Consider the following 24,420-nt stretch of genomic DNA (forward strand, 5'->3'; position numbering starts at 1 on the left):
TGATTGGAAGCTTTCAGGTCCCACTTCTCCAAAGTTTATTTTTTCAAGTCTGAGGCCAGTTTCCAGGAGCCATTTTTATCAGAACTAATTCTGACCTTAGGCAGAAGAAACTTAAATTAAAAGCAAATGTTCTTGCTTGTTATGAAATCTGCTCTCACTACTCTAGCCGTGACTCCTGTATTGGTGTCCAGCCAAGTCTTAGTCATTGTCTCATAGAATTCTGGTACTAAGAACCCTGCCCTTACTGTCTATCTTAACAACATGCCACATGGTTCAATTCCTCTTACACTGGTGTAACAACTTCCTCTTATTAGTGTCTAAGTCTCCTAGCCTTGAACAAATACCTAGCAGCTTAACTGGGGCTCTGATAACCGCTAAGGGAAGTGTCACTTTTTATTGCATCTTTTGTCCAATACTCTCTATCTACTCTTGGTACAATTCTCACTATGATTCTTCATACCGGCTATCTGCCAATCAGCGGCCATTTACTCTGGAAAGCTTGTGTTGCCAAAATATAGGCCACTCTCCCCTCCTTTCCCCAGATCACACTAAAGGTATTGGTTAATTAAGTTAAAAGTAGACATTTCAACTTTAATAGGTGATTCTGGAATTCTAAAGTCTTCAAATAACAAGCCTAGTAGATGCAGAAAGGGCAGGATTCACTTGAATTTCCTTTAACAATAACAGATTTTCTCCTCACATTTGCCTCACCTATTTGTCACTCTTGATCCACATGATTTGTTAAAATAGAACCTCACATTAAGGTTGGTCTTGCTTTAGCTAAGGGAATCAGTATATCTTATTTCCCTGGCTAGTTGTTATATTTCAGGGATGCAGCTATTGTAAAAATGGAGAAATAGGATATGATAAGGTCTTTGCTGGAGAATTTCAGAAAAATGAAATACCAGCATTTGATTAGATGGTAGGTAAATATAAGACTTGTTTCTGCAGCTAAAAATGGAGCTAACACACGAAAAAGCAAAGCTGCAAGAGTATGAGGGTAAAACTGGATAATGAAGTTATCTTTTGAGCCCCAATATCCAACTACACTAGAAGCCAGCCCTACTTCTTGAACTTTTAAATACATGAGTTAATAAAATTCTTTTTTGCTAGTCTCTAGCATGTGGTAAAGCAGGTAACATAGTGTGAAGGTTATAGGAAATTGGAATCAGACAAACCTCGATCCTATTTTGCTATTATTTATTTATATTAACTTAGTCAAGTTTCTTAACTGCTCTGCACGTGTAAAATCAATACCCACCTTACTCAAGATTCTATCTCATACAATCATTAGCATTCTTGCCTTATATTGTTTAAGACAGTTTGGCTATTAGAGTGACAGTCTTTTAAAAGACAATTTAAAAATGTATAATTGAGTAATTGATTTAGATTAGTGTCTAAGCTGAAGCCTTACTAATTTTTAAATAGTGATATAAGTTTAATCTATTAGACTTATAAGAATGTTTTAAATACTTAGAAATATTTTTATCATAGACAACAAGTATTTGAAAAAGAAATCTAATATAATAATAGAAGACTGCTTAAAGTTCGAGGATGCATGATTAAATTTAGAAACAGGAGTACACATTATTTAAATCCTCCTTAGAAATAATTATCAAAATCTGATAAACTTATGAATAGAATTAAAAATTTGTAAAATAAGCTTAAAGCAGGAGGGAAATATATTTTAATTTTAATATTTAGTCTTAAAAATAATTTTTCTAAATTGCTTTTTCTGTATATAAAAGTAACACTCGAGTGTATCAAAAAAACTCATTTCAATGTCACTCAATTCATTTACCCATAAACAACCCTTTAGTGACAGTATAATGACAAAAGTATGCCTGGTGCATCATCTTTCCTTTTGTCTACTTTATATTATTTGCATTGTAAAAGTGAAAAAAAACTATTTAAGAAATACAATGAAAAATACATCTTTCATTCAACTATTTCTCCCAAAACATAACTCCTTTTCCCAAAGATAGTGTTACCAGTTGTTTGTTCATCCTTCCGTTCTCCCTAGACATTCTATGCATATACATCTTCTGTTTACATGAGTAGAAACACATTAAACCTTCTCCACATCTTACACTTTTTACCCAACAGTATATCTTAGAGATCTTTCCATATTATGGATCACTTCATTTTAAAAATTGCCTGATAGTATTTCAGAGTATGAATTTATTATTCTTTACTTAACCAATTCCTTATTGCTAACTAGTTAGGTTTATTTTTCCTTCTTTTGCTATCACAAACAATATTTCAATGAATATCTATGTACATAGGCATTTTCATACATATTTGTGTTTACGTGAAGAACAAATACCCACAAGTGGAAATGCTGGGTTAGCAGGTATGATCATTTTTAATTCTGAAAAAATATTGTCTAATTTTCCTCCATAGAAACTATTCCACTTTACAGCCCCACCAACTCCCACCAGCTACAGATAAGATAGTATGTCTAAAAAAGTTTTAGCTAGACTCTCAATATTAACCAGTTATCAAAAGTTCCCCTAATATATTTGGGGTTTTTTAATTACAAATTTTAAAATAGTAATACTAATTACTGAGGGGTTAATACATGTGAGGCAATTTATAAAGTTTATATTTCTTTACTCTCACAATAATCCTTTACAATAAATAATAGTCTCACTTATTTTCTATAGATCAAAATTGAGGCAATGGAGAAGTTTCCAAGACCACATAACTAGAAATTGGTGAAGACTGTAGCCAATTTTTAACAAGGTATATTGACTTGCCAACATTTATTAGTCAGAAACGCCAAGTTATGATATAGTAAGATCAACTTCCAGATCTTAGTAACATAAAAGAACACGTTTATTTTTCATGCACACAGTACACCACAGGTCCAGGAGATACTCTGTAGCAGCTCTCCCTCTGCGATGGCTCAGCGGCCTTCACAAAAACATGTGCTTCCTTAATCACCAAGGCAGGGGAAGGAAGTACTGAATCGTTCTTTTCAAATGCTATGGAGTCATCACACAAGACAAGAAAATATATACCCACTGATGATGATGATGATGATAATAAAAATAGTAATAGTTTACCTTTTGTATAGCACATATGTATACAAGTCACTGTTCTATAGGCTTTGCATGTATCTGATACAACACTTTAAGTAGGCAATGTTGCTGACCCCGTTTTACTGTTGAGAGGACTGAAATACCAAGGGATGAGGTCACCTGCCCAGGGTGATACTACTACTAATAAATAACAGATAAAGGATTTTATCATAACTTGTCAGGCTCCAGAGTTCACACTCTTAATGTAACATTGTATTCTTGTAAATAAAGCATATGGCATATTGAAATATCAAAGATTAGGATGATGTTTTTCTGTATTCTGACATTACGTTGTACACCAAAATGACTGAATAATACTCATAATAATAAAATTATGGCAGAATTTATGTATATATATCTCAAATTTTCTTTATCCATTCATCCATTGATGGACCTTTAAGAACACCTGCAGTTGACCTTGACCCCCACTACTTCGTGTTTGCCTGCTACAGGCCTCTGCCACTACAAAGGCATCTGGAGCTGGCTCTGCAGCCAAATATGTGCATAGCACTGGTTCTGGCCACTACCCCTGCCTGCTCTGGTCTGTAGCTGCTAGATTATGAGGTGCTGCTGAGAGTCCAACAGCCATAGTAGCCACTGTGGGGCGACTCACAGTGCTCACAAAGGACCATGCATGTCAATGCTGTGGATCCTAGTGCTGTGAGCTGACATCTTGACACCTGGACTGAGAGCTGCCACACGCACCTGTACCACCATATCCAGGGTCAAAATATGCTCCCGGACACATAAACCAATGGAACAGGACTGAGAGTCCCAAAATAAATCCTCACATATATGTTCACCTAATATTTGACAAGGAGCCAAGAATACTCAGTAGGGAGAGGACAGCCGCTTCAATAATGGTGTTAGAAAAATTGGATATTCACATCAAAAGAATGAAACTGGACCCTTATCTTACAGCATTCATAAAAATTAACTCCAAATGGATTAAAGACTTAAATGTAAGACTTGAACCTGTAAAACTCCTGGAAGCAAACATTGAAAAAAGCTCCTCGACATTTGTCTTGGCAATGATGTTTTGACTATATCAACAAAAGCAAAAGCAACAAAAGCAAAATTCAACAAGTGAGACTACATCAAAATAACAAGTTTTTGCACACACACACACACACACACACACACAGAAATCAACAAAATGAAAAGGCAACCAGTGGAATGGGAGAAAATTTTTGCAAACCATGTGTCTGATAAAGAGTTAATATCCAAAATATAAACGAAACTCTTACAACTCAACAGCAAAAATGCGAACAATTTGATTTAAAAATTGTCAGAAGACCTGAATATACATTTCTTCAAAGAAAACATATAAATGGCCAAGAAGTACTTGAAAAGATGTTCAACATCACTAATCATCAGGGAAACACAAATCAAAACCACGATGAAGTATCACCTCACACCTGTTAAATGGCAATTATCAAAAAGACAACAAATAACCAGTGTTGGTGAGGATGTGGAGAAAAGGGAACCCTCGTGCACTGTTGGTGGGAATGTGAACTGGGGCAGCCACTATGGAAAACAGTATGGAGGTTCCTCAAAAAACTAAGACTAGAACTACCATATGATCCAGTAATCCTACTTCTAAGTATGTAGTCAAAGGAAATGAAATCACTATCTCAAAGAGATATCTGCACTCCAATGTTCATTGCAGCATTATTCACAATAGCCAAGACACGGAAACAACTTAAGTGTCTGTCAAAGGATGAAAGAAAATGTGACATCTATCTATCTATCTACCTAAATTCATCCTTCTTCTTCTTATTATTATCATTATTCAGCCATAACAAAGAAGTAAATCTGCTATTTGTGACAACACAGATGGTCTTGAGGGCATTATGTTCAGTGAATTAAGTCAAATAGAGAAAGCCAAATCCTGTGTGATCTCACATATATGTGGAATCTAAAAACATTGAACTCATGGACATGAAGTTAGAATGGTGGTTGCCAGGGACTGAAGGTGGGGGAGAATGGGGAGATGTTGGTCAAAGTTTACAAACTTTCCATTATAAGATGAGTAAGTTTCAGGATCTAAGGTTCAGCATGGTGGCTTTAGTTAACAACCCTGTATACTTGAAAGTTGCTATGAGAATAAAACTTTAATGTTCTCACCATGAGGACAACAACACAAAATGGTAATTACGTGAGGTTAAGGATGTGTTAACTAACCTCACTGTGGTAAACATTCACAATATATACATGTATCATCATCACATTGTGCACCTTGAACTTATACAATGTTATTTGTCAATTATATCTTAATAAATCTGAAAAAAGTAGAAAAGCAGTGTTTGTTACCTGAAGTCAGAAATACTTGGAGAAATCAATACCTGTGAAAGGAATAAATGAAAGGGTAAGGAATTGAAAATATTTTCATAATCAAGATAACTTTGTGATATAATGTTTCTGACCTTGAAAAATGAAAATAAAAAATAACAGATGAGTTTTAAAAAATTAAGGGATCACCAGCACATCCATATCAGACCTATACCTTAGCAGGGAAAATACAGAGAGGTGGATAAAAACCACGGAAACTATTATTTTACAATAGATATGGCAGGAAATAAGTAGGGTTTTTATAGATTTTAGTCAGAGTAATAGAACTGTTTTTAATAAGATAATTTTGTAAATTTTGTGCAGATCCTATTGGAGAGGAGAGAAATTGGAGGTTTTAAAAGAAGCAGAAAGGAGGCTGCAAAACCCAGGCTTTAGGTGACTAAAGCTGCGATGATGACAATGGAGAGGGAAAAAATGTAAGTTGAACTTAGAAGTCGAAACTTCGAGAATATAATGTGACTAAATTTTTATTTCTCCATTAAAAATCCTAAAGTTAAGCAGTCTGTCATTTTTACTACAATATCGGTAACTATTTTAATAAGAATGATAGTAAAATGGGAAAAATGGTAATACTTTCAAAAGTAAAATCTACCTCATAAGCAAATTGAGAAAAATAGCTTCCCAACACATTTCAGTCTCCATTAGCCTGAATATTTGGTGGATGAAAATGGATAAAGAAATAGAATGATTACATATTAACAAGAATAAATAAGCATCGTTCAGAGACAATCCTGAAGCGTTAATGGCTGCTATATAGAAAACCAAATGAAAAATTATAGGACTGAAGAAATTTTAAAATGGAAGCTATAAAAACAATCTTGGTTACATTCTTATTATGTTTTCAGGTGACTACTCTTTGCAAAGCTTATACTTAACCTGAAAATGATTTTGCACAGTGATGCTCAGAGAGATGGAGTGGCCTAAATGTACTAGAAGTTCACTTTAAGCTTCATGAAATCAAATGCTTCTGTTTTGCACTTGCAGAAACTAACTTAAAAGTTAGTTGAGGTAGTTTTTAAGCAATATTTTATGGTTCTTTTATGGAGTAGTAGAATAAAGCATAATTTAACAGAGGTATCACTGGGAAGAAAGTTGGACGTGTTTGCTGTTCAATATGTATATGCTAAAGCAAGCAAGTTTACATTTTGTTGACTTGTAATAATTTCAAGAGCATTTCAGATCCACTAAAATGAAATTGGCAACTTGTTTAATTTGATACTATTTTTATGCAAATATTCTGAGTAATGAAAAAGAGTAGTGCAGAAAATGCAATTTGGAAAACAAACCTGTTTCTATGTGCAACATCTGTCAAACCTTTTTAGGATTGAGCGATTCAAGAATTATTAATTGTGCATGAATGACTAAGAAAAAAACAAATTCAAATTAAAAATTGGTTCTAGCAATGATTAAGTTGGTAGATACCAATTTTATTATTTATTTTGTCATTGCTAAGTGAGGAGGGTGACTACATGTTGATTTATATGAATAAACATTAAGTACAAATCATCCAATTTGGTCCTAGTAAATTATAAATCTTTTAAAAAATGAAACTTGAAATCAATATTTCTCTACTAAATTTTAATATTTTATGGAAGTCAAAACAAAAATTTCTGTAGAAATTAAATGCAGGGGTCTGTAGGTCTACATTTTTAATTCATATCTTTAAATAAGCAGCAAATACCACAGAATTATAGAATTGGAATATTGAACATAAACTTAAGCCAGACCTCAAGAATATTAAGACATAGCAAAAAGGTTTAGGATGTGGGACTTTGGTCCTTCATAATTGGAGTAGCCGGTAACTGGTTACGTCTTAGTATGATTATATGGAAGTGAAGTGCTGCTCCTATGGATTTCAGGTAGAAGAAATGAACAGAAAGATGTCAATCTCATCAGATCTGTGTAGGAGAAGCTTAGTTGTACTTGTTTTCCTCTTTAGTTTACTTTGTCATCCCTGTTATCCAATTGCTCATGCTGCCTTATGGTCTACCCAGGCCTACCTTTCTCATAAAGCTTCCATTCTGCTCTGTTTTGCATGAAAATATCCCTGTCCATTTAATAATCTTGTCTGTAGTAACAAGATAATGAGTGGTGATGGGTTTTTGAGTTGCTATCACTGAATAATACATAGGCAGTCTAGCATATGTTCTCTGGTTGGCAAATATCGTAATCCAAATATGTGACTCCAGAAGTAGAAAATTTACATTTGATGACAAGATTTGGGGGAAGTCACTTTTGAACAGATGAGCCTTTTGGTATGTTTAATTTCATCCAGTTGATAACTAACTATTTCATCTAAATATGTGAGGAGGCTTTGGTAAGAGCTTATCAGAGGAGTCTTAGGTGACAACAGCAACTAAAGCAATGATGGTGTGGCAAACACTGTAATATGTCTCCCTCAACACAATTTCTGATCTCCACTTCCTTGCCTGTCTCTTATAAAAACAGGATAATGAAATACCAGCCTCTATGCTTTAGGGAGGGCATGTCACACAGTTCTAGCCACTGCAATGTCAACAGTAGTCCCTGGGGATGACATCGTTTCTCAAATGAAAGAATGTTAGAAGAAAGCTTTGATCCACCCTTCCCTCCTACCTGGTGTGCAGACTAAATAGGGATGCATCTTACAACAATGCAGTAGAAAATTACATGCTGAAGATAGTTTCTGGTTGACGTCCTTGAGCACCATGTGCAAAATAAGCCCCATGTTTAAACCACTGTTTGTTGGGTGTTCTCTTACAAACACATTATTAATTGACAGAGATAAAAAGTACATTTCAACTTTGTATAGGTCATAGTTCTTAGTGTCAGACAATTGAAATTAATCTAGCTGGTTTATTCACTAAGGCAGTGGTTAGTGGAAATCACATAACAGAATTGTTAGGATGGCCTTTCAGTCTGGGCACTTCATTTCTGGGAGAGATACATGAAGGACAACATATCCAGGAAAAATGCCCAATCATACCATGAGGCTATTCCAATGGAAAAACATGCCATTGCCCCTACAGTAGGAACTGGAAACTCTACCACAGCTGCCACGGGAGACCCACATGCAACAGCTACTTCATGCTGTTTATTTCCTCATCCACATTTCATGCAGGCCCATCTGCTTAGCAGAACCTAATTCCCATGCCTGAACCCCAGTTAAAAGGATGTTTGGAAAATGCAGCTTGTGGGCTCCCAGCCTCTGTTGTTCAAGAAAGCAAGCCCCAAAGGCATTGAAGTGAGTAGTGAGAGAGTTAATATAAGTGTCTGCACCAAACTGTGCCAGCCCTGATTAGTACTGACGTCCTGGAGTGTTGTTCTGAATATTTGCCAAACGTATGCAGGCTTAGCAAGAAAGAGTGACACTATTCATTAGTGATAGATGCTGATATACCAAGAGGGGAAGTCTGGATATGCCTGTCACCCATTTTGTCCCCAAGCAGAAAGAAGAACAAAGAAGCAGCTGGGGAGTGGCAACTGGGGATTGGAGACATAAATAATTATAGGAAAGTAAGATCCAGAGGATACTAAGCTGCTATAATTGTTGAGCTTCTCAGTCTCAGGAAAATCTGGAGGGACCCAGATAATAAAGGGAGGTGACAACAGTCTAATTAACTCTCTTCCCCTAAGCTGAGGTTATTTTGGCACATGTGTAGTCAATCCTCAGTTTACAGGCAGAAAAACAACAAAGAAACATGAATTAAATTTGGGCTGTGCATCTATTTTAGGCATACCTGCTCCTGAAGTTATTAAAGGGTCCTTAACTTCAAGAGCTACTGAACAGAACAAGCTAAGACATATAATATAGACATAGATTTCTAGAACCATAAACCTTATCTGACTGTTTTTATATGTGAAGAATCTGTGACCCAGGCATATACTGTGGCTTAGGCAGGGTAAGATTTTAGCAGAGTAGTGTTCATTTTGAGTATTTCTCAAGTCTATGCTTTTTCTATGTAACCTCAATTTCATTCAAGCATCTGAAAGATGGCATTTTGCTAAATACTATGAATGATACAAAGAATATATAACATAAGAGCCCCATGATCAAGCAGTTTATGATTAAATAGAGAAATAAAGACACATATAGGTCATATTCTCTACAAATTCCAAAGGAAGGGAAGTCACAGTGAAATGGAATTATGCAATGGAACAGATCAGGGTTTTTATTCAATTAACAGAAACTGGCTCTATCTAAAAAGGAAGAAAATAACTTTATTAAAAGAATCATTGGGGGCTTCCCTGGTGGCGCAGTGGTTGAGAGTCCGCCTGCCGATACAGGGGACACGGGTTCGTGCGCCGGTCCGGGAAGATCCCACATGTCGAGGAGCGGCTAGGCCCGTGAGCCATGGCCGCTGAGCCTGCGCGTCCGGAGCCTGTGCTCCGCAACGGGAGAGGCCACAACAGTGAGAGGCCCGCGTACCGCAAAAAAAAAAAAAAAGGAATCATTGGAAAGACCAAAGAACCAATTTTTGAATTAATCACCAGGGACAATGCATAAAACCACGCTGCAGAACTGGTATGTTGAAGAACATTTCTTCAAGCTTTGGACACTTCTGTTTCCATAAATGTCACCTTTCATAATTTACTACTATCCTCACTAGCTAAGAAAGGGAATTGCTTGTTTACAAGCTACTGAGTCAATGTCAGTGGTGGGGAGAGGTTAGATCAGGAGTAGCTAGCATTTTTAGTTTCTATAGAAGGAGGGTATTTATTTCCCCTCTACCAATATTTTTAAAGTAAGGAATTCTCCAGATAGGGTCAGAGGATCAAAGGCTAAGTGGTTATAAATTTAAAAAGATGCCCACCACACAAAGCTACATAGTATAATAATTCTCACAATAAAAATGATCATACTAATAATTCACACCAAACTTCTTCTTCCATGTTAAATCTCTCAGAATAATAATGATTGTTAGTTATTCCAAAAGCCCTTACTGTATCAAGTGAGTTATCCAGGCATTTTATATTAATTTATGTAAAAATAAATATATCTGAATGACAAAGGATGTGTAAGTATATACATGAAGAAAAGAAAGGTGAATATAATTTGGTCCCTTCTCTTAAGAAGAATGTATCCTTCTAAAATCAATCTCCAAATAATATCTATCATCTTGCCCCAAACCAACCAAGTCCCTGATTGATCTGAGCTGACTGATGTCCAGTACACCTTCTGGGAAGTGAACGGGCAGGCATTTCCTCTCGTCTAAACCTAAAACCAAACTCTGTCAAATGGATCTGTTTTGCATTTTAAGCAGATTTTCATGATGCTATAGATAACATAAAAGGCATCTAGATATTCAAGCCATTTTCTCTTTTCAGCTAATAATGTCTGCTTATATTGACTGTATTCAGCTGGCACATTAGTTCTAATCATTAGACATTTTATTATAACCTGTGCAAGTGTTACCTAATGACCCCTCATCAGAAAAGCAATTCACCTTATTGAAGGAAAATAGGGAGGATAAATCATGCATGGAAACATATGATGAAAAATGTTACCAATACCCACAAAACTTGTTATTATCTCCAGATCGGTAGTTTAACCTTTAGAGAAAGTAAATAATTGGTTCCTTTCTCCTGTGTGTCTATATCATTTTAGCAGCTTTAGAAAAAGCAGCTCTGTTTCCACTTTTCCAGTAGCTTTGCAAGCACAGACATATGTCACCAAATAACTTCCCAGAAGCTGTGACCAAATTGGATGAAAACATATTTGAGAAATTGTATTTATAAATAAAGACTTGCCTGAGATTCAATAATACTTTGCCTTTATCCTTCTTGTGGAAGTTTTATTCTGAAATCAATTGACTTTAAATACAACATTTTTCTTCTGATTATATTAAGGTACTGAAGGCTGACTTCATTTATAGTGAAACTTATATAACTCAAGAGTGAAATATTGTTTCTTGCTTTTTCTTTTGCAAAAGTCAACATTTTCTTTTTTTCCTTTAAATGACTTATATATATATTTTTTTCTTTTATCTTTTTATTAGCCACTTTACTGAGGTATAAATTGATACACAAAAAGCTCTCTGTATTTAATGTATTCAACGTCATGATTTAGGGATAACTTATACATTCATGAAATCATCACCACTATCTTTGCAATAAACATATCCATCCCTTCCAAGTTTCTGCCTGCCCACTTTATTTTTACTATTATTACTATTATTGTATTTATTTATATGTTATTATATTTTGTGATAAGACTATTAACATAGATCTACTCTTTTAGCAAATATTTAGATTTATAATATAGTACTGTTAATTGTAGGCACTGTGCTGTACGGTAGATCTCTAGGATTTATTTATTGTACACAACTGGAACGTTTTACATCTGTTGAACTACAACTCCCCATTTCCCCTCCTGCCAGCCCTTGGCAATCACTATTCTGAGTCTGACTGTTTTAGATACCTCATATAAGTGGAATCATGCAGGAAGAATCATGGCTTCTTTTACTTAGTGTAATGTCCTTTAAGTTTCTTCCTGTTGTCATACAGCTTCTTTTTTAAGACTGAGTGATACTCCATTGCATGTATATAACACATTTTCTTTATCCACTTATCTATTGATGGGCATTTAGTTTGCTTCCATGTGGCTGTTGGGACTAACCTGCAATGAACATGGGAGTGTAGATATCTCTTTGAGATCCTGATTTCAATTCCATTGTACATACCCAAAAGTGGGATTCCTGGATCATATGGTAGTTCTATTTTCAATTTTTTGAGGAACTTCTGTACTGCTTTCCATAGTGGCTGTACCATTTTACATTCCCACCAACAGTGCATAAGTGTTCTCTTTTCTCCACATCCTCACCAACATTTGTTATTGTGTGTGTGTGTGTGTGTGTTCATGATAGCCATCCTAACCTGTGTGAGGTGATATTTCATTGTGGTTTTGATTTGCAGTTCTCTGATGATTGGTGATGTTGAGCATTATTTCATGTAACTGTTGACCATTTGTATGTCTTCTTTGGAGAAATGTCTATTCAGTTCCTTGCCCATTTTTAAATCAGAGTATTTATTTTTTGTTACTAAGTTCTAAGAGTTTCTTATATATTTTGGATATTAGCCCTTTATCAGGTGTACAGTTTACAACTATTTTCTTCCATTCTGTAGGTCACCTTTTTGCTTTGTTTTCTTTGCTGTGCAGAAGCTTTTTTTGTTTGATGTAATCCCTTTTGTCTATATTTGCTTTTGTTACCTCAGCTTTTGGTGTCATATCTAAGAAATCATTGCCAAGACCAACGTCAAGAAGCTTTTTCCCAGTTTTCTTCTTGAATTTCATTGTTTCATGATTTACATTTAAATATTTAATATATTTTGAGGCAATTTTGTGTATGTTGTAAGATAAGGGTCCAATTTTATTCTTTTGCATGTGTATATCCAGTTTTCCCAGCACCTTTCATTGAAGGAACTATCTTTTCCCTGTTGTGTATTCTTAGCACCCTTGTCAAAGATTAGTTGGCCATATATACATGGGTTTATCTCTGGTCTTTCTATCCTATTCCATTGGCTTATATGTCTACTTTTATGCTAGTACCATACTGTTTTGATTACTGTGGCTTTGTAACATATTTTGAAACGTGGAAGTTTTATTCAGCTTTATTCTTCTTGTTCAAAACTGATTTGGCTATTCAGGGTCTTCTGTAGTTTCTTATGAATTTTAAGATTGTTTTCTTCTATTTCTGTAAAAAAATGGCATTTTGATAGAGATTACATTGAACCTGTAAACCATTTTGTATCTTTTCTTAATACTAACTTTATCCACTCATTCCAGGAATCTTAAAATGAAGTCAGTTATATTTCAAACTGTATATTTCAAACTGTATATGGATATATTTCAAACTGTAATCTTTACAAATGATATTGCAGAGATATCTTACTTTTGTACAAAATCCAGCATGTATTTTGCACTCATATCACATCGGACAAGCCACATTCTAATGCTCAGCAGACATGTTTGGTTGTAGCTACTGTACTGGACCTCAGAGGTCTATTCAGTAGAGTGGTGGCCAATCCCTCTTCTCCAAATGTTTCTTTTTATTTATGTTTTCTTGCAATCCCTGTATGTAGAATTAGCTGGAAGTGTTTAATTTAAAAAAATTGCTGTACCATGTCATGATACAGAACATTCCCATAGTCCAGAAAATTCCCTCATGCCCCCTCCTAGTCAATCCCTGACCCACACCTCCAAAAGCAACCACTATTTTGATTTTTTCTACCACAGATCAGTTTTTTCTAGAGTTTCAGAATTCCATAAAAATGGAATCATCCAGTAGGAAATCGTTTGGGTAAGGCTTCTTTCACTCTGCATGATGATTTTGCTCTTCATCCACATTCTTGCACGTATCAGCGAGTCATTCTTTTTGTTGCTGGGAAATGTTCCACTGTGTGAATGTGTCACAATTTGTTTATCCACTGATGGTCACCTGGGCTCATTCCAGGATTTAGAAATTGTGGATGGATCTGCTATGAATATTCTTGTTCAAGTCCTTTTCTGAATTTGGACATCTTTTTGCTACTTCAATGGATATGTCATGTTACCTTTAAATTGTCATAATTTTCATTTCTTTAATTGCCAGTAATGGTGTGCATTTTTACCCTCTGATGATAATAATAATCCCATTTCTTGAATGCTCACAATAGTGACAGGCCCTCTAACTTATCCTTGTAAGAATCCTGCAAAGCAGGTATAATTATATGCATTTTACATGTGAAGGGACAGATGTGGGCTCATTAGGTAACTGGGATGTGTGGACTCTGACTCATTATGGGTCCAAGGCTCTCTCCAGGCCAGACCACGGCTCCTGGCGGCCCTGAGTACCAGCTGGCCACGTCTTTGCTCGCTTCTGGGAGGAGCATCTAGACCTGTTTATTACACAGTTCTACCAATTTTAATAATTTTGTTAATAAGCTCTTCACAGGGACTTTCCTGGTGGCACAGTGGTTAAGAATCCTCCTGCCAATGCAGGGGACACGGGTTCGAGCCCTGGTCCGGGAAGATCCCACATGCCATGAAGCAGCTAAGCCCGTGCACCACCACTACTGAGCCTGCGTTCTGGAGTCTGTGAGCCACAACTATTGAGCCTGTGTGCCACAACTACTGAAGCCTGTGCGCCTAGAGCCCATGCTCCGTAACAAGAGAAGCCACCGCAATGAGAAGCCCATGCACCACAATGGAGTAGCCCCCGCTCGCCGCAACTAGAGAACGCCTGCGTGCAGCAACGAAGACCCAACACAGCCAAAAATAAATAAATAAATAAAAATAAGCTCTTCACAGTAATATTGGTGACATAATTCTCCCATTCTGTTGTTTTCCTTTTAATATATATTTTGTAGAATTTTATTGTACAAAGATTTATTTATTCAAACACATCTATCTTGTCTGATGACAGACTCAATTTTTCAATTTATCTTTGCTCCACTGCTGGAATAAATGAGATAGTAAGGTTTTAACCTCGATTAGTTTATATCTTGAGGTAAACTTTTAAACCCAACAATGAAGCTATTCTAATACCCCCATATTACCAGAGAGTCATGATTTGCCAAAAATGTCCCCAATAAATTGGGAAGAGAGATGCAGCAGAGTGTGTGTGTGCACAATGATAAGAGAAAAAAAAAAGTTGTCTTCTGTTTATGTGCTCCACGTTTAGCATATTCAATCATTTATAGGTGTGTTTCTCTGTCATTTAATTATAAATTTTTTAAGAGCTGGGAGAGGGCTTCCATGGTGGCGCAGTGGTTGAGAGTCCGCCTGCCGATGCAGGGGATGCGGGTTCGTGCCCCGGTCCGGGAAGATCCCACATGCCGCGGAGCGGCTAGGCCCGGGAGCCATGGCCGCTGAGCCTGCGCGTCCGGAGTGTGTGCTCCGCAACGGGAGAGGCCACAACAGTGAGAGGCCCGCGTACCGCAAAAAAAAAAAAAAAAAAAAGAGCTGGGAGAATTTAGTATGTAACACTACCTAACACATGGTTTAGCATCTCATATGTTATCTAAGTGATTTCAACTCTCTGAACAAGTAAATGAATGCATTTTAGAATGTAGAATCTTTTTTTCTCTGTCCTTAGTACTCTTTACTCTCAAGCCTTTAAGCCTATAGACCTTTATCTTCATCTAAGAGACACACATAAATGAGAATCAATATCTAATATTCCTAGAGTTTTTCCAGATATGATTGTTTGGAATTAAAACCCTGTATATTTATTTTGTGTAATATGCCAAACTGTGTAAAATGCTTTGAGACCTCCGCTACTTGGTTACCATTGAATGTTGTCTTAAAGTTTCCCCAGCAATTATTGAGCTCCTTAAAACACTGAGCACAATTGACCTTAAGAACAAATCTTTGTTCTCCACTTTCCATGCTGCTTCCTCCTCTGCCCGTGACATTCTTGAGATCACCTCTCTTTATCCAACTGTCTTTATCTCTTATTCTCACTTCCAGCTTAGGTGGAAAGATATGTCTCCCTAAAATATAATCTCTCTAAACTGAGACTACATGTAAGTTATAAAGAATATGTACTTTAAGTAATAAGACAAAAAAAAAACAACCCTAGAATCCATAAAATGAAATGTGTGGAAACTCTACTGAAGGACTTAAGTTTCTATGTAAATTAATGCAGTTTCTGCTTTTAAGAAGAAAAATTTTTAGAATAATAAAATTTTTCACTAATATTTTTATTTCATGATTATTTTATATTTTTACCCTCATCTCAACTTGTATGGAATTAACTATATAAATCTACATTGGCCTATTTATTAGCTTTATTAGCCTACCTTTTGCACATAATACAAATCTTTAATTCCCTTGATTTTTTTATTTATTTATTTTGGTACTCAAGGAATGTCAGCAACCAAATGACCACTAGATGGCAGCATAACTCAGTTCTTATACATTTCAACTGGAGTTTTGGGTTTTTTTTTCCTAATATTTGTTTCAAAACCTTTCATGACAAGACAATATCTTGAAGTAATATATTAGTTCATCTGAAATAGTTGTTGCACATTATTTTTAGATTAGGGCCAATGTATTTTTTATGCTTCAAGTAAGAAAGCAACAATCTTTCATTACTGAAAATAGGTTATGTAATGCTAAGATCTAACAAGGATATAGATTAAAGTGCATGCGTTTTGGAATCGGACATGTCTGAATTAAAACGTGGCCTTCTCTTTACCAGACACTAAACTTAAAAAATATGTTGTCATTGTTATTCTCTGTATCTCAGTTCTTAAATAATCTCTTTGCAATTGGCAACTTTGAAGCGGTCTTTTTGTGTGTTACACGGTAATTTTTATGCAGAAGATGACTTCTTTATTAATTTTTCCTGCAATGATTAAACTTCCATAGTATTAACCTTCTTATAACATAAATACTAGAATTTAAATAATATTGCTTTATTAATTTATAAATGCATTGTGCAGGTTATTCTTCCATTGTCTTTATACATATACTGTCTTTACTCTGTATCTCTCTTAATTCTCAGTGTTATATAACAACCACAACAGATGCTTGATATAAGTGCCTGTTAACGATTTGAAAGAGATCATTCAATATGAAGGTGATTGATTTACCTTAAGAACACTAGATATTTACTGCTGAAAAGGAATATCAAGATAAACGGGATGAAGAATTGGAGACTCCAGGTTTTAATAGACTTTCATAAGGTCATACAATTTGTTGAGGCAGATCCAAGATTAGAAACAAATTATCTTTCCAATGTACCACATACGGACTCCTGTTTTGTTCATGATCATCTACCATGACCCAACATAGAAAGTTTAGACATAATTATTCCCCCCTTCTTCCTCATCCACCAAACATAATCACAGATTCATGCCAAATCTATCTCCGAAAGCCTCTTGAAACTATCTTATTATATTCAGCTACATTTCCAATCTTTAGTTAAAGCCTTTATTAACTCACTGGTATAATTATAATGGTATCCGAAATGATCTCCTGTTCCTAGCCAGGAACCACTACAATTCTACTTCTCTCTTTGAAATATTCCAGCTTTCTTTGATTTAAATATAAGTGTAAATCAGACCTCTCAAGAGCATTTTCAGTTCTCTTAATTTGTAAGAAGTGTCCCACGTACTTACAACAGCAGGGAATAAATTGATGTGTGTTAATCCCCATGTTTGAATGTCCTAGAGACTAAGCATATGCAGCAACTCCTCTCTTTAGAGATGCTTTATGAAATTAAAAATTTAAAAAAGAATAAAAAGAAGAAAAGAAAATTGAGATTTTTTTTTTAATCTCTTTACTGTACAGCTGAAGCTTTAGGGGGAAGTTAGAGAATTCTTCTCCCACTAACTTAATACTTCTTTCTGCATCTACTCAGAGATTATATGATAAGGGAGACAAAAGTGGAGAGCTGCATTTCATCCAGAGGATAAACAGGCCAAAAGTAAAAGAAACAAACATAGGAAAGTAAAACAAGAAATAAAAGCCTGGGAGCCATGTCTACTGGGGTTGTTTTTTTTCAAATACTTCTTGTGTATAGCTCTGTTTTAGTTAGGTACATAGCTCTGTATAGTTAGTGACCATCTCTTCTGAAGTCAGCATAACCTTTCTACATGAAAGCTTAGGACAACTGAGTCATAACACATGTCGAAGCAAAAATCATACCAAAGATATGCAGGCAAGCGAAGCTTTATTCCAGATTATTGCTATAAGGGAGAGAGTCCTGAGCTCAACTCCAATGCACCAAAGGGCTGGTGAATATTAAGAACTGAGGGGAGTGGGGGCAGTGGAATCACAGGCCACCTGTGTTTGCTAAACTGGCCTTGTTCTAAGGAAAAGTAAACTTTGTCATGTTTTCATGACAGGAGGTACTTTTCCAACTGTGAGCAAGGTGCCTCTCAGGAAGTAGGGAGCTATCTTTCTTGATTATTACATTTCAAAGAGATGGCTCCCAGGTCCTTAAGAAAGACATTCTTGGGTTGTAAAATGGGCAAGAGGCCTTTAAAAACAATTGTTTCTCCAAGGGGCAGAGAAGAGATTTAAAATTACAAGCTTTCTAAAGTAAATGCTGTAAGAAAAGGGACGTCAGGAACCAAGAGTCAGGAAGAAGCGTGTTTAAAGGTTAGCCAACCTGAGAAGGACATTAAGGCATACTTGGTCACACGTGATTATCAACATGCTGTCCAGCTGCAAGTCTTACACAGAAATGAAACAAGCCTACTGTGAAAAAAAAAAGAAAAAACTACTGGAACAGAAATCCATCTGAACAACCTGAATAACAGAACATGCCGAGCTTAGCTGAATCTCTGCCTTGCTGAGAATATGAAGGACAAATATAGAGCCAAAAATAAACAACAGGCCTAGGAAGAATTACTACAAGGCAAAGGAAGGAAACAGCACCTTGGAGACATAGAGGAAATGAAAGCCCTGAAAATTATTTACTATTAAGAAACTAAAGAAAATTTACAAAAAAAAAAAAGTACATCATCATGATGTAAGAAGACACAGCCTGTACAAAAGAGGAATCAAAATTCTTAGTAATAGACAAATATGAATTTGAAATCTGAAAATCAATGAATGACAAGAAGGATAGTAAAGGTATTAAACGATACAAAATAATCTAAAATAAATCTAAATTTGTTAGTATATTAAGGTATTAAAATTTCCTAATATAATCATATAATAAATTTCATCAGTAGAATGAATAAGATTTAAAATAATGAATGATAAAACTTATTAAATTCTCTTTAAATGCCAAAGTCTTTTTTTTAATCCCCAAATACATGGTAGAAATATTGGAACATATATATATTGCAGTGTGTGTGTGTGTATATATATATATATATATATTCCAATATTTCTACCTTTTATTTTTACCTTTTACTTTATGGAAAAAATATATGAAAATATAAGCTTAGATCAACATTCCCCCTGCCCAACCTCAGTACTTTTGTATTCTTCAATTCCTTTGAGTGTCTTTCTTTTTCTAAAAATCTCATTTATTAATATTAGAGAATTTCCTCATGGTCTGAAAATACTTGGCTGTTCCCTCATACTTAAGAGTAAGCCACTATAGCAAACTCTTGTAGGGTCATCTAGTGATCTTTTTATTTCCTGAAAGGGTTTGTTAGTAAGGTGTGTTCTTATACTGTTCAGTTTTTCTTTAAATGAATCTTCAGGTCTGCCAGTCAGGAGTTGGGATGAAGGACAAGGGGAATGAGGGGACAATGAACTCCTAGTTACCTCTGTTCTCAGAGTCAGACTCTCTTGGTGCAGTATACACATTTTTGTTAAATCCTCCTGCTTTCAGCAAGATTCTCTGCCTGTGTCCATTATCTCTCCTGAAGTTCAACTTTTCCAGAGAATAAACATTCATTCTTCAACGAGGATGGGTGGGTGGAGGGGGAGACTTTGCTTACTACAAAGATTTTGTGAACTTGCTGAGAGCTCAGAACTGATGTGTTGGGGTATGGACTTTAGTTTAAAAACAAGTATATAAGAAATATCCCATTTTCATAATTTATGAATATTAGGTTATGATTTTTAAAATTTATGACCTATGACTTTAACTTCATTTTGAGCATACACATATATAATTATACACTTTATAAAACATATCATAATAGACTACTGTATCTACCACCCAGGTTAAGATATATCTCTTCTTGGATTCCTCCTCCTGCCCTGAAGGGACCAGCATCCTGAATATTTTTCCTTTTTTTTCCTCTTGCCATTCCTCTATTTTCTTTATATACTTTATATTATTATTATTATTGTTCTTTTGGTGACTAATTTAAAATTTATACAAATGGTATATTGCATGAATTCTCTAAATTTTTGCTCAATATTATACTTGTGAGAGTCACAAATATTGATAAATGCAGCTGTGGTTCATTTACTTTTATTATTATAAAATATTCCATTGTATGAATATTATGAATGCACTGGACATGTTTTGTCTCTCCCTCTGTTTTTATGCATCTAGTTTGTATCTAGATGTTTCCCACATGTAGTATGCTTTTTTTTTTTTTTTTTTTTGCGGTACGCAGGCCTCCCACTGTCGTGGCCTCTCCTGCTGCAGAGCACAGGCTAAAGACGCACAGGCCCAGCGGCCATGGCTCATGGGCCCAGCCACTCTGCGGCATGTGGGATCTTCCTGGACCGGGGCACGAACCCGTGTCCCCTGCATCGGCAGGCAGACTCTCAACCACTGCGCCACCAGGAAGCCCCACTTGTAGTATTCTTATGCAAGCATCCTGATGCTTGTGTGCAACAGTATTTTCTAGGTAACTATCCTGGTAAGGAAGTCTGTAAAGGACAGGAAAAGAAATGCTGAGTCACAGGGTAAGAACTCTCAGCTTTACTACATGTTGAAAACTGTCCAATTTATAGTACAAATTATAGTCCTCCAGCAGTGTAGAAGTGTTTTCACTGGATTCTATCCTTACCAACACTTAATACAGACATACTTCAAAGATATCTCCGGTTAGGTTCCAGACCACAGCAATAAAGTGAATATTGCACTAAAGCGAGACACATGAATTTTTTGCTTTCTATCTTAATTAAGAAATACCTTACTGCTAAAAACGCTAACCATCATCTGAGCCTTGAACAAGTCATAGTAGCAACATCAAAGATCACTGATCACGGATCACCATAACAAATATAATATTAATGAAATATTGTAATAATTAACAAAATGTGACACAGACACAAAGTGAGCAAATGCTGTTGGAAAAATGGTGCCAATAGACTTGCTTGATGCAGGGTTGTCATAAACCTTCAGTTTGTAAAAAAAAAAGCAGTATCTGAATCACGATAAACCCAAGTGCAATAAAACAAGGTATGCTTATATATTTAAAGCTTTTAATTCTTCTCAATCTAGGGGTTATTGTCAAAGATGAAGGAAGTTGAACACTAGTTAGAGTGATAAGGACAGATTTTAATCAGCACAACACTACTGCAGTAGGGAACAGTCTGTCCAGTGTGAACTGACCTCAACTTCGACCTTTATAGAGAAGACTGGTTATTATAAAGGGAGGATGAAGAAATGGGGAAGGGGATGAGTGGAGTCTCAGAAAAGTCAGGCAAGTGAAAAATTACAAAATGTAGGAAGGGCATGTTGGTCCCTGTGAAACCCATGTGCTAACTGGCATTTATCTAAATTAGATTCCTACCCTCCATAGAGACTGGGAGATGGGGCCTTATCTTCTGGTGTGGGCTGAAACAAACAGTAAATTCCTTTGACAGCCTTGAGTTTCCTTAGGCAAGCACTTAAGGAGGGCTAGGTCATCCTAGGAATGTTGCCTTGAGCTGTTAGAAATTTTGTTAGAATAATGAATTAGAAACCATGCTTCTTTTGGAGTGAGAAATTGCAATTCCAGATTTGGCTTATCTGCTGTGTGACCTTGGGCAATTCTTATGAACTCTCTGAACTTCAGGTTTTTAGCTACAAAATGGGAATATCATATGCCCTTCACAACTCAAAGAGTTGCTACAAAAATCAAATGAGATAAAGTGAACAAAAGTAAATTATCCACACAGAAATATTTTCCAGCTTTAATAGATTATTTTCTGTACGACTACAAATAGACAATTATGAAAATAAAGAGTTGTAGAAATGGAACAAGAAAATAAAGTGCTAATATTTAAAAAAAAAAAACCTTGTTTACTTGGTGATATAATTGTGGTGGAATTAATTTTGTAATAATTTTTCTACGCTCTCACTTTCAGTCCACAGTTTACATATTTCAATTATATATAATTCATATTTCTGTCAGATTCCCAGCTGGGTGAGATTCTAGGCCCAGTGTAAATATGAATGACATTCTTTGGCATTTGCAACTGGAGGCTTCAATACAGTTTCATTATCATATGGCTTAATGTTTTCCTCCCAGCAGTATGTGGGCCTCAAATTTGCAGAATGTAAGATCTCATTTACATTTAAGTTTTCCCACAACAGTTGAGACACCAGCCAACTTTAACTCTCAGTCCACCTGGTAGACCTTAAAGTCAACATTATGTGTACACCCATCTCTCATTGGGAAAGCAAACTTCAGAAGCAGGCTACCACTATGCAGAGCTTTTGTATCACAAGAAGACTTTTATTTTACCTGTTGGTTATTTTGTTTTGTTTTGTTTCATTTTTGTTTCAAATATTGGCCAATGAAGCTAGGAATCCGAGTATGTCTACCTCTGTCACTTACCAATTGGCAGCAAGAGAGAGAATATTACGCAATCTCTTGTTCCACCCATAATAATTAAATCTATCATTTACTAAGTGCAATCTTTGTGCCAAGCACTGGACCAAAAGCTTACATATTTGCTTAATTTATTTTATTTCTAAAATTAGTCCTCTGAATTAGATACTATTATGAGGTTTGATAAAGTTCACATAGGCAGTAAGTGGGAGAGACAAGTTTTACATGCAGATCTGTATGAATCCCAAATGCATTTTTCTTCCATATTCCTCTTTAGCACCTCTTTAATTTGGCAGTCATAGAAATTTTTTTTTGGAAAAACTAATTGCAGTGACTGCTTGGCACTCTCTTCTTCAAGTCCTCCAAATTTCCCAGCTGGGACCACTTAATTCCCACCTGCAAACTCTGTCCCTTCTCAGCAGCTGGGAACCTCTATTTAAAAAGCTCTAGGCCAACAGTTGATTGTTCAGCATTTCATATTATCAATTCTGTTGGGTTTCTGTACCTCAATAAACTTAATTACTGAATTGATTAGGTTCCTTTCCATCTATCCCATCAATTGGTACCTAGGTCCTAATACTGTTCTCTCTTCTTACCAATATTTCTGAAGCCTGGAGTCCCTTTCTTCTTTTCTTTCTTTCTTTCTTTTTTTTTTTAACTTTCACCACCATTGGATGTCTGGTAATTTCTTCCAAATTTGTATGATACTTACGACTTAGTCTGGATCCCTTAGAAATTGCCTGTTCCCTGACTCCCTATACCTACGTTTTGCCACCTGTCTGGAAACCTTTTCTGTATCCCATCCTAGACTTTCCAACACCACCAATCTGCATATCTGGATCATTGTCATCATATTCTCTGAAACCCATGCTTAACTGAAAACTGGATAGTCACCATTGTCTTCGCCAACTTAGCCTGCAAATCTTTGCTTCCATCCCAGGGTCTGCCAATTTATCTTTGGCCCACCTTATCAGAGACCACATATCCATTCTGACAACTGACATCTCTATTCAATCCTTCTGTTTCTCTTTTTAGTGACAATTTCCACCTTAAGGTCAACATCCAGCTGCCCAATCATTTAATTGTCTGTTAAATGATTGAACTTTTTCTCTACCTTCTAGTTACTTATTAAATGCAGTCCTTGGGTAATATTTAGAAAGCTCAGATAGTGAATTCACATTAAATTATAAATGAAGATTAAACACATAGACACACATATGTATGTATATATATAATCCTTTGCAGAGGTTTTTAACTTGGTATTTTGACATAATTTGAAACTTACAGAAAAATTGCAAGAAGCATACAAAGAATGCCCATATGCCTTCTACTCAAATCTGTCAATTCTTAATATTTGACATATTTGTTTTCTTCTTCTCTCTACTTATGCATATACAAAAAAAAAAAAAAAGCATTTGAGAGTAGGTTGTGGTCATCTTGCCCCATGGCCCCACTATACTTCAACGTGCATTTGCTAATAACAAAGATAATCTCTTGCACACAGTAATCAATTCAGAAATTTTAACACTGATATATTTCTATCTAATTTTCAATCCATATTCCAGTTTCAATAATCATTCTAGTAATGTTCTTCATAGCAATTTTTTCCAATATAGGAACTGTGTCGGGGGTTTTCAAGGCCACTTTCAAACTTGATGATTCTAGAAGTATTCACAGGATGCAGGAAAGCTATTATATTCATGGTTATAGTTTAATACAGTGAAAAGATACTTACTAAAATCTGCAAAAGGAAAAGGCACATAGGACAAAGTCTAGGAGAAGCCAGATATAAGCTTCTAGGTGTCTCTTCCCATTGGAATCGTACAGGAACACACTT

Source organism: Grampus griseus (genome assembly GCF_964374135.1).
Source record: "Grampus griseus genome assembly, chromosome: 11".
In the NCBI taxonomy this organism is placed as follows: Eukaryota; Metazoa; Chordata; class Mammalia; order Artiodactyla; family Delphinidae; genus Grampus; species Grampus griseus.